Below are 12,186 nucleotides of genomic sequence, written 5' to 3'. Positions count from 1 at the left end.
ACACACACACACACACACACACACACACACACACACATGCACAATATCAAACATGCTCCAAACAGGCAGAGTGAGAGCAGCCAGCAATAGTAGCAACAGCTCTTCAATTGTTCAGGCAATTAAACAATCATGTCCCACTGCCTTGATAAATTTCATTTATGTTGAAAAGGGATTATATCAACATTTAGTTTGGTTGAGATGTCTCTCGAGTAGACCTCTCGATGGCAGACTGATGTGTTCAGTGAAGAAAAACAAATACATTTGGCTGCTCATGACCTCTTCATTTACTGCAGGATGTCACTTCACACAGCACACTGCTGGATTTCATTAGCATAAAACAAATAAGAATCAATTCATTAGAACTGATTTAAACTGCTTAAAGCAGCAGCCCTCGTGTCTATCATACTTACGTGTGTTTCTGCGTCTTCTTGACTGCAGTAACAGATAGTCGATCTAAATGTTGGAAGATGCTCTCCTCAGGTTGAGATATGGCAGAGACGAGCTCCTCACACTCATGAGCTGTCAACAGCTCCACCAGACGCTCCAGCTGGTGAGGTCCAATGTCCTCAGCCACTGTGGCAGAAGAGGAAAAATCAGGCACATTTCAATATGTTGCCCCCCCCCCCCAAAGTTAGTCTTTTTGCACCAGAAAGTTGTAATTTAGTTTAACATGACCATTCTTGAATATGTAAATTAGCTCTGTTTTGATTGACTAATCGTTTTGTGTGTGAAATTAGTAACCACACCTCCAGGTTTTTGATATTTATCCAGGTTGTGTGCGGTCATATTCTAACGTACACTTGGTTGTGAATCTGAATGGGTGGTTTTTTGAATGTTAGATGTATGTTTCAAAACTGGGGTCAGTACATTTTTTTGTGCTTTTGAAAGAAGTATCTTATGTATAGAAAGCACATTTCTGCCACTGCATTGCGACTCACAATTCTGACTTTTTTATTTATTTAAAGGGGTCCTATTATGCTCTTTTATAATGTCATGCTCCTTACCATAGCTGCCTGCAAGCTTCAGTGTAAATATTGCTCAAAATCAAATCAATTTGAGCGTGATTTAAACCCGGATGATTGTAACCACTCTAAGTTCGTCTGCCTTGGGAAAGCTAGCGTGTCTCCGACATAGTGATAACACTGGTTGCCTTCTCTAGTGCAGCTCAACCAGGTCTCATCCCATTCGTTGGGATTTGTGATATAAATATGCGTTGTAGTCCAAACGAGTCGTTTGCTGTAGTTTTTGAAAAGTGATTTCTGCTAAATACAATATCTCCTTTTGAATTGGACTTTGAGCTTTGTAACTTTGCAGATCTTTTTTATGCTCAAACAGCAACATTACAGACTAATTAACGTTGAAAAAGTGAAAAAGCATAATAGGACCCCTTTAAGATTTAAGTCAGAATTGTGAGTTTATATCTGGCAATTCTGACTGTCTCACAATTGCGAGTTTATATCACGCAATTCTGGCTTCTTCAGTGTCAAATGATCCTTCAGAATTCATTCTGTTCAATGCTTATTTGGTGTTCAAGAATAATTTCTTACTAATGTGATGTTATGATGATGTTAATGTTGAAAACATGCTTAATACTATAGTGGAAACCATGCTACATTTTAATAGAAAGTTCAAAGGAACAACATTTATTTGAAATAGAAATCTGTTGTAACAAAGGACTTTAATATTGCTTTCAATCAATTTAATGCATCCTTGCTGAATAAAAGTAATAAAAAAATGTCCCAAACTTATGAATGGTAGCATACTGTATGTATTAGAGATGGATAAGAGAACTGAGCATTTTGGGAAAGCATGCACACACACACACACACACACACACACACACACACACACACACACACACACACACATGCACAATATCAAACATGCTCCAAACAGGCAGAGTGAGAGCAGCCAGCAATAGTAGCAACAGCTCTTCAATTGTTCAGGCAATTAAACAATCATGTCCCACTGCCTTGATAAATTTCATTTATGTTGAAAAGGGATTATATCAACATTTAGTTTGGTTGAGATGTCTCTCGAGTAGACCTCTCGATGGCAGACTGATGTGTTCAGTGAAGAAAAACAAATACATTTGGCTGCTCATGACCTCTTCATTTACTGCAGGATGTCACTTCACACAGCACACTGCTGGATTTCATTAGCATAAAACAAATAAGAATCAATTCATTAGAACTGATTTAAACTGCTTAAAGCAGCAGCCCTCGTGTCTATCATACTTACGTGTGTTTCTGCGTCTTCTTGACTGCAGTAACAGATAGTCGATCTAAATGTTGGAAGATGCTCTCCTCAGGTTGAGATATGGCAGAGACGAGCTCCTCACACTCATGAGCTGTCAACAGCTCCACCAGACGCTCCAGCTGGTGAGGTCCAATGTCCTCAGCCACTGTGGCAGAAGAGGAAAAATCAGGCACATTTCAATATGTTGCCCCCCCCCCCCAAAGTTAGTCTTTTTGCACCAGAAAGTTGTAATTTAGTTTAACATGACCATTCTTGAATATGTAAATTAGCTCTGTTTTGATTGACTAATCGTTTTGTGTGTGAAATTAGTAACCACACCTCCAGGTTTTTGATATTTATCCAGGTTATGTGCGGTCATATTCTAACGTACACTTGGTTGTGAATCTGAATGGGTGGTTTTTTGAATGTTAGATGTATGTTTCAAAACTGGGGTCAGTACATTTTTTTGTGCTTTTGAAAGAAGTATCTTATGTATAGAAAGCACATTTCTGCCACTGCATTGCGACTCACAATTCTGACTTTTTTATTTATTTAAAGGGGTCCTATTATGCTCTTTTATAATGTCATGCTCCTTACCATAGCTGCCTGCAAGCTTCAGTGTAAATATTGCTCAAAATCAAATCAATTTGAGCGTGATTTAAACCCGGATGATTGTAACCACTCTAAGTTCGTCTGCCTTGGGAAAGCTAGCGTGTCTCCGACATAGTGATAACACTGGTTGCCTTCTCTAGTGCAGCTCAACCAGGTCTCATCCCATTCGTTGGGATTTGTGATATAAATATGCGTTGTAGTCCAAACGAGTCGTTTGCTGTAGTTTTTGAAAAGTGATTTCTGCTAAATACAATATCTCCTTTTGAATTGGACTTTGAGCTTTGTAACTTTGCAGATCTTTTTTATGCTCAAACAGCAACATTACAGACTAATTAACGTTGAAAAAGTGAAAAAGCATAATAGGACCCCTTTAAGATTTAAGTCAGAATTGTGAGTTTATATCTGGCAATTCTGACTGTCTCACAATTGCGAGTTTATATCACGCAATTCTGGCTTCTTCAGTGTCAAATGATCCTTCAGAATTCATTCTGTTCAATGCTTATTTGGTGTTCAAGAATAATTTCTTACTAATGTGATGTTATGATGATGTTAATGTTGAAAACATGCTTAATACTATAGTGGAAACCATGCTACATTTTAATAGAAAGTTCAAAGGAACAACATTTATTTGAAATAGAAATCTGTTGTAACAAAGGACTTTAATATTGCTTTCAATCAATTTAATGCATCCTTGCTGAATAAAAGTAATAAAAAAATGTCCCAAACTTATGAATGGTAGCATACTGTATGTATTAGAGATGGATAAGAGAACTGAGCATTTTGGGAAAGCATGGAAATTTCTGTAGTAATTTTTTTATTTTTCTTATTAGGTTTAAAAATGAGTGTTTCTTTAATCTTGTTTTAATTTTGTGATTGGTTGTAGTGTGATTATTAGCAGTAATGAACACTCTGGAGGAGGCGCATACACACTGGACACGTTCCTTTCAAACAGACAGAGTGCAACTGAATGAAATTCAGCATTTTAAGACACATTTTAAGTGTTTTCTTAATTTTTAAAATTATTTTAACTTGTCTTATTGCTAACATGACATTTATGACAATATCTTCCATTTTCTTATTTGTTATTACCTTTTTATTCAACTAATTGATTCATGTCTTGAGATGCAGTATTTAATAACATTTGGTTATTATAATTTGTCATGTAACTATTCCACCTCTCTCTCCAACATGCACACACATGAGGTATATATACATACATTCGAGCCTGTGCCATTCTAGGTGTACCTGTGTCCCGCTTGACAGTCTTTATGGCTGCTGTTATGACTGCAGCTGATACCATCCTTTGAGGAATGTATAGAACAGCTGTGAATATCATGGGAGAGGCAGGCGTGTGACATCGCAGAGAAGAGGTGTAATCAATTAATGGGGATGTGTGATAGGAGAGACATATTTCCCTTTCCCCTTTTATCACTGTCACCTTCAGAGAATAAACCAATACTGCACAGCAGGTGGATCAGTCAGTCAGAACTTTGTGTCTGTTTATTTACATCTGCTGCAAGCCATCTCCACTCACCTGTATCATCAGCAAAATTTGGGCTGAGGAAGAGGAGGAAGAAGCTGAGCATCGATGCTAGCATTGTAACTGAAATCTTGGAGATGGCCGTTACATCTCTTGGTCTGTCTTTATTTTCAAATCATCTGGAATCATGAGTCATCAAGTGTGAAATTTGAAACTAAACAATCGGTTCTGTTCTCTGGACAATGGCTTTGTTTGGCCGGTTTTTGCTGAAGGAACAGCCAGTGCTGGAGGCTGCGATCACCATGGTCTGATATAGTCAAGGTCTTCAGCAAGGTCTCCTTGCCATTTCTCCTTATCCTCTTTGACTTTTTTTTCTTCTTTGGGGATTTTAATTAAAAATAAACCACTATGAATGTGAATTTAGCACAAAGCAATATTTTCAGCCATAAGAATAATATTTGCTCGAGACAGGTTACATTTTTATACTTTCACACTGTTTTTTACAGAATGCTGTTTTTACATCTTAGAGTTTCTATTGATTAAAGTATCTCAGAAACTCCTAGAATAATAATAATACAACAAAATAATAAAATCTCTCTCACACACACAAATCTATATTTCTGTCATGACAACTTTCTGAGAGTTTTGCATGATAATATTCATGTTAATGTGTTTGGTCTTGGCGGAATAGATCTAGGCTGCAGCGTCAGAGCAAGTAGCGAGACTTTCTACTGTAAATACATCCATAGACCTGATGCTGTGAGCATGTAGGAAATACTGCTGCTGCACATATAACACATGAAATCACCTCATAGTAAATCAATACAGGTGGAGCTGGGGAAGGTGGAGGGTTTATGAAGCGCGCTGCAACTGCTATAGGAAGCATTAAACAAGTATTTGAATGTTGAGCAGCAAGCTTATTGGCTGCTGATGTGAAAAGAAACCAGTCAGCCACTGCGCCATGTGAATGATGATGTGATTATATCAGATTAATCGGCCTGCGCCATCTAGAGTTTCACGAGATAACTTTGTATATATGAAAATAAAAATAAAATATTTTTGAGAGGTTTCTTGGTAATTTTTGTTTGTTTATTTTTGATGCTCTGAGTAAAATATGTTGACTGGATATCTGTAATTATTTAAGCTTGTTGCTTGCTACACGCTCCTGTTAACTTTGAGTGTTTATATAAGATTTTAGTGAAATATAGTTCTTTTGAAAAATGTTTGAGCATTTTATGCTTTAAAAAGCTGTTTGTATTTAATAGGCATATTAAAAAAGGTTTGATTATATATACTGTGTCTGCCTATATATATATATATATATATATATATATATATATATATATATATATATATATAATCAAACCGGTTATGTTTATACTATTTTTAACACTGTTAAAGAGATGGTCAGGTGTTATGTAAGGTATATATGTACAGTCAGACTCTCATTTTCACATAATAATATAAGCCCTATATATTAAGTGATATATAAGTGTTATAAGCCCTTCGTGTTCCTGTGACTCAGTGGTAGAGCATTGCGTTAGCAGCAATAAAGGTTGTGGGTTCAATTCCCAGGGAACACACATACTGGTAAAAAATGTATAGCCTGAATGCACTGTAAGTCGCTTTGGATAAAAGTGTCTGCTAAATGCATCAATTATTATTATTAATCTTCGCTTTGCGCCTGGGTTTATTATTGTTCTGATAATGACCAGCATAATGTACATGATCTCTTATATAACTCTGCCAATCACATTAAAAGTATTAAAAATCAAAGCTGTGTTCGAAAATTATATGATATTTATATGATACTATTGTTTCATATGACATAGTTTCCTTTGCTTTGGCTGAACATGTATTTTCAGCGCTGTTATCTCATTATTGAGGCCTTTAAAATAGGCCCTGATCAAGTCGAAACATGATTTAACAATCAAAAAACAAGAGTTTTGTTGATCGTGAGAAGCCACTTGTGTAACCTTGAGGTGAATCTCAAACTTTGCATTTATTTTTCATTTTTGAGGAGCAATTTCACAAAGGGAATCAGCTAAACTGCTCAAAAGAAGTTTCTTTGCATTGAGTGTTGATGAACTTTAAAGGCCTCTGTAAAGCTGAGGGTGTCTCGCACTACACTTGCCTTGCTTTGAACTCGCTTCACCTCAGCTTGGCTTTGTGTGAAATCATTCCCAAGATTAACATCATCTCAACCTCACCGTATGCATGCAAAGAGCAGGTCACATATTTGGTGGACTAATTGAAATTCATAAACCGCAACATTCATACTACAAATGCCAGGGGAATGAGTAAGGGTTATGTTTTATTATAGTAGTTTATTGTCAGGATTAAGCAATTCACACAAACACATTTTGTAAAGTGAGTTTATTAGTGTGGGTTGAGAGGATAAAGGCTGAACCAGGATACATAAATACATCTTGGCAGGCTTTGTGAATCTTGTATGCATGTGTGGGTGTGTGTGTACTTAGACCGCCTTGGCTCTCTCCACAGCAGCAAATGAACAAACATGCCATGTTGTGTGGAACTGTCGCTGTGCGCTAAAGGGCAGAGTGAGGTACGATGCTTTAGATAGATGTTTAGATACTCTGAAAAGCATTCAATGCACAATAGGAGAGTCAGGGCTTAACATTCACAGTGTTTAGCATACAACTGTCATGGCCCGCATTGATCCGTGCAAGCATACAACTGTCACAGCCTGCATTGAAAGCACATTACAAATTATACTGCAACTGACAACTAGTCATACATGCCTTCTAAAACTTGTAGTTGTATTTTTGACATGTGTTTCACCTTATAACCGTGCTGCGTTTTCTGTTAACACGATACAGGCCTTGAACCTTTGCCGGTTGTGGAAAAAGTGATCTTTCCATGTCTCCTACACTTCACACCACTGAAATCTGATTGGACAGCTACACAGACTCCGGTGGAATGAAGGATAGAATTCACAGAGCAGATAAAACCGCATTTCGGCTTCCACAGCTCTTCTGTACCTGTATGAAGTATAACACAATATAAGCACACTGTCAATAAATAAATCACAGGGAATATGGATTACTTAAAGACTGTACATCTAACGGGCAAATTTTGAAAATTTTAATTTCCAAATCTAACTGATTTAACTGTTGTGCAGGTTCAAGTTCCATTGTGACGGCAGTTGTTGCCTTCAGAGAGTGTGAGAGAATGTACTCTGTGACTTGGCCTCTCCCTTCAGCGAGCCCAAACCTGTCTCTCCCTCTGTGCCTGTAGGTCATACAGTTACGAGGCCTGTTTACTTTGCCAACCACAAAAAAACTGGGCTTTTTGACTCCCAACACAGTGTAACACAACCCTAAACCCCCACCCCCCGCGAACATGCATGTGTGTTTGAGAGGGGGGTTTTCCACACGCTTTAGTACGGATCTGCACAGATTTACCCTCTTACATGCATACAATCAAAATAAAAAAAATACATATTTTAAACCTAAAGTACTTTTTTTAGTTTATCTTTTTAACATCATTGCCGTCAAGCAGAATGTAGAAGAATATTTTAAAATGTAAATCAAATGGCATTTTCTTAAGACAATTGCTAATGTTACCCACCTTGACTTTGACCACACACTCACCTTGCTCATGGCGTTAGATCCAACTTGGTGCTAAACAAACAAAAAGTCAGATATTGTTTTCTGTTAAACCTTGCAAAAAATAAAAAGGCCTAAACCCTTAGCATGAAGGTCTTGAACGTTTTTAGTTGGTCCCAATGTGCGCTTGATTCCCACCGTGATGAGCAGCAGTGTGATCCTCTTTCTCAGGTCTGTCTTTATTTGCCTACCTGCTTCAGGTAGCGCTGCTACACCAGCAGGCAGCGACCAATGGGAATTAGCCTTTTTTTGCAAACCGCACCCCTTCGTATCATAAATCTGAACCACACCTAATGACACTTACTCAGCAAGTAAAATGTGAATTTATAGTATAATAATTTAAGTTTGATGTTTTGGTTTACTTACCGCGCACTGCTTGCTTATTTATCTCAAATATATTGTGCTCAATTTGTCTGCTAAAGCATAGCTAGCATGCTGAATCTTAAAGTTCAGTGATCATTCTTATAGCATTTGGGGTTTAGGTTTTTTATTGTTGTCTTTTAGTGTTTATTGGCACATTTCTGCATATATATTCATTCATTTTTGCTCTAAAATACATTAAAGTTATGCCTCATTATACATGCGTTCTTTCCCATGTTTTTAACAGGACCATTACCTGTGCTGACATGACAAACAGCCACAGACTTTGGTTTTTATAGCTGTAACTTCCTTCACATTGTATTACAAAATCGTGTTTAAAATGGCATGTTTTTTTACTGTGTGCGATGAGCTCAAGTCTGAACAGGAGCAGGAATGCCCCACCCCTCCTGTTGATTTCTATAGGCATTCGAAACAAGACAATGGGCATGTGGGTAGGAAGCAGTGGGGGTTTGACTGATTACAGATCTGATGGAATTCCTGAGGACTAATTCTCACAGTCACCTGGGAATACGATTTCATGTGGCACATTTTGTAGGATTTTGTCTCGCTTGGCTTGTGTAATCTGCTAAATTTGCAAGCTGATACAAACACTGATGTGGTCAAATTAATTAGGGCAGCTTCTGGAAACTGTGTAGTCAATAAAAGGTTTATTAAGACACATGCCTATAATAGGTAAACTTTGCAAACGTCTGCAAAAGAGGATGTTGCAATCAGTAGTTTGATCCAATCCACTCTATATAGTGTGCTGTATGACAACTTTTGAGGTATTGAAGAAGGTCAGTTTCCTGTTTTCTTTAAAGCTAGAGACATGTTTAGCATTGACCACTTCCAGAAAGAAAAGAAAAACTCATTTCACTTCATTAATTGTTTTAGGGCAATCTTTGATGATTATGAATCTGTATGAGGAGTTTGCAGAGCTGTCTGAGCATGCATGCAGTCTCTGTCTCTTCCCGACCCCAGGAACTCTACACCAGAGGGGGAGGATTGAAATCCTGTCAGATAAAATCTCTATTGCAGGTGTGTCACAATCAGCACTGTCTCTGTGAGTGTCTCCAAGCACTTATGAGCTTAATTACTTATGAGTAATACTTATTACTTATTGTCCTTTTATTCAGCAAGGATTCATTAGGTTTATCAAAAGGAACAGCAAAGGCATTGAAAATGTTACAAGAGATTTCTATTTCAAATAAATGCTGTTCTTTTGGACTTTCTATTCACCAAAGAATCCTGAAAAAACTACCAAAATATGATATATTAAAATGTTAATCCATTAAATATTAAGCAGCACAACAGTTTTCAACATTGATAATAATAAATAATTTTTGAGCACCAAATTTCTGAAGACTCATGTGACCCTAAAAACTGGAATTATTTTACTAGAGTAGTTTTTACATTTTAAAATGAATTGAAATGGAAAAGAGTTATTTTAAGTTGTAATGATATTTCACAGTATTGCACAAATAAATGAACCCTTGGTGAGCATAACCCCATGTAACAAGCCTAAATGTTGTCTATACAGTGAAGACAACATTGAAATTCTAGTTTGTGATGATTTATAATGAAAAACATTTATCAAATTGGATTAGTGAAAATGTTCCTATTTTGTATTAGACTTTTGTTTGTCATTGTTTGCTCTACAGGCCACTGCAGCATTCTTAAACTTACAATGCAAGCATCTGGTCAGAACCCAAAGAAAGAAACAGGCTCTCTCCAGAAAAAAAACAGTTGTTTAACTGACCCAAGTCAAACTTTGGCAGAAAACAAACGCTGTGTCAATGGAGGTAAAAGGCAAACATCCTCCCTGCTGTTTGAGGGTGAAGTCTTTGTCCCCAAGTGTTTGTCCAAACAATCAGCTGCAGAAATCACTCACTCTGTCCCCATTTTAAATCTTATTTATAAGATTTAAAATACAATAAATGGATACAAGGTTAATGGTTTGATTTAATTTAAAAAAATTATATAACAGAAGTTTTTTTAAATATTTAAAATAGTTTTTAAATTAGTTAAGAAAGTATTTAATTTAGTAAATATTAATTTATTTAAAATATTTTTAAACAAAAAAAATGCTATTGACATTTGTCATCTACTGTGGTTTAACTACAAGGATTTCTACAGCTGACTGGACAACTATTAATTTTAAATATCAAATTATAAATATCATTTTCTGAATATAAAATATTCAGAAATTAAATACAATATTTTGTAAAAAATAAAATATTTTTAAAATCTCTTAATACTTGCCAATGACACTAATGCTGTATTTATTTTCATTTTCACTATAGGAAAAAAGTTGCTTACAATCAGTGTGTCAAGGTTTCTGTAATTGATTTAAATTTTTAATTTAATTTGCATTCCGGTTTAAAGAGACCATTTAATGATGAGATGAAAGCGCAGTAGACTCATCGAGATGTGCTGTGGCGAATATACCTGGCTGTATTACTTTGATACTTCGGGACAGGGCAGAGTTATGCTTCTCTGACCCCCATCACACAGACATACACACACATGCACAATGGTGCTGGGTTACAGTAGCCTCTTCCCTGTAGGCGGCAAATCTGTCTCAACGCGCCCAGGAATGTATTCATTCTTTCTTTCTTTCCCTGAATGTGTGTGTGCAACTCCATAGAATGCTAGATCGCTCCATCTACCTCAGAATCTACCTTTTCTCATTTCTCTCTCCCATGAGAGCATGAATACTGATCGGTTTAAAGACTCGAATGCATCCCGTTTCCCCCACGTCTGACTCATGCATGCAGGAATGCAGCTGTTTTGTGGTTCTCTGCTCTGCTCATGCGAAAACCTCCTGCTTGCACACTATGACATGAAAGCCATGATTAGAAAGTATCCTTTGACACATAAAACAAGTCCATGCGCTTCACCTTCACGCTGCTATTAGATATATTAACCTGTAATTCTTGGCAAAGATGCTTTGAATTAAATGTAACAACTTGTATAACTTAAGAAATGTGGGGGTTTCCCTATTGGCGATGTGTTCTGTATACTGCTTTCTCTCAGTTCATCTCTCGCCATTGCTGATGGCAATGCGGCTTCTCATTGCCCGAGTCTGTTCTGACTTGCCCAAGCTGGAATGCGGCAGCCGTCTAATGTACTTTTATGTCCAAGCAAATTGACAATGAAGAATAGCATTATTTTACATCATGTATATTACATTCCAGGTTTGGATGCAAATTCGAGGCGTCGCCGTTGGAATACTAATAGACTGTAATGCTGACTGTGAATGTGATTTGTCCGAGAGGAGGTGTGTGTATGTGTATTGCGTGTGTGTAGACGATTGAGATTTGTTTGCATAAGACAATCACTCGGTCACTTTCCAAGAAGCCTCTTAGTTACAGTGAGTTGTGTTTTCAAACATTCCAAGGTTTCACGGCATGATGAGTCTTAGTTTTGTTAGCTTAGTTTAGTTGTTAATATTTTGCACATTGCGGAAAAAAGAAAAAAAAAGCTAAACCTGTCACATATCTTTGGAAAGTTGAGATTCTTGTGATTTGAATGATGCAAATGTCTTTGTCAGATCGCCAACAAGGCTTCATGCTGTGATCCCATTGTGTTTTCCAACTAATAGCTCCCAGCTATAGTCATCTTCAGGCATCTTCTGTTTCCAAAAAAAAAATAAAAATGTAGGCGGAATGTTTTTTCCTTTTTCAATGTGTTCAGAGTTCTATTACTCAATACCAGTAAGACTTACAGTGACACTCTGATGTTTGTTCCTAAACAGAATACATTTCCGAGTGTCACCTTTCAAAAGAAACCAAAACTATACTCCAAATGGTTCAAGAACAGCATGCAATTTACTTTGGTTAATCATTCAAAATTCCTCCTTTTCTT

The 12,186-nt window shown here is 36.9% G+C and overlaps 1 long non-coding RNA gene across 1 annotated transcript; it reads right to left on the bottom strand.

The window, feature by feature from the left end:
* Nucleotides 1-6,695: 6,695 nt before the first annotated feature.
* Nucleotides 6,696-8,129, bottom strand: LOC107599597 (uncharacterized). Its single transcript, XR_001610678.1, has 2 exons — nt 7,945-8,129; nt 6,696-7,332 (listed from the first exon to the last, which is right to left on the bottom strand). It is a non-coding gene; the product is annotated as an uncharacterized lncRNA (long non-coding RNA).
* Nucleotides 8,130-12,186: the final 4,057 nt, after the last annotated feature.

The sequence above is a fragment of the Sinocyclocheilus grahami genome, unplaced genomic scaffold (genome assembly GCF_001515645.1).
Source record: "Sinocyclocheilus grahami isolate Dianchi unplaced genomic scaffold, SAMN03320097.WGS_v1.1 scaffold13.1, whole genome shotgun sequence".
In the NCBI taxonomy this organism is placed as follows: domain Eukaryota; kingdom Metazoa; phylum Chordata; class Actinopteri; order Cypriniformes; family Cyprinidae; genus Sinocyclocheilus; species Sinocyclocheilus grahami.
The sequence above is the reverse complement of the archived record's forward strand: the minus strand, read 5'-3'. Positions and strand labels throughout refer to the sequence as shown.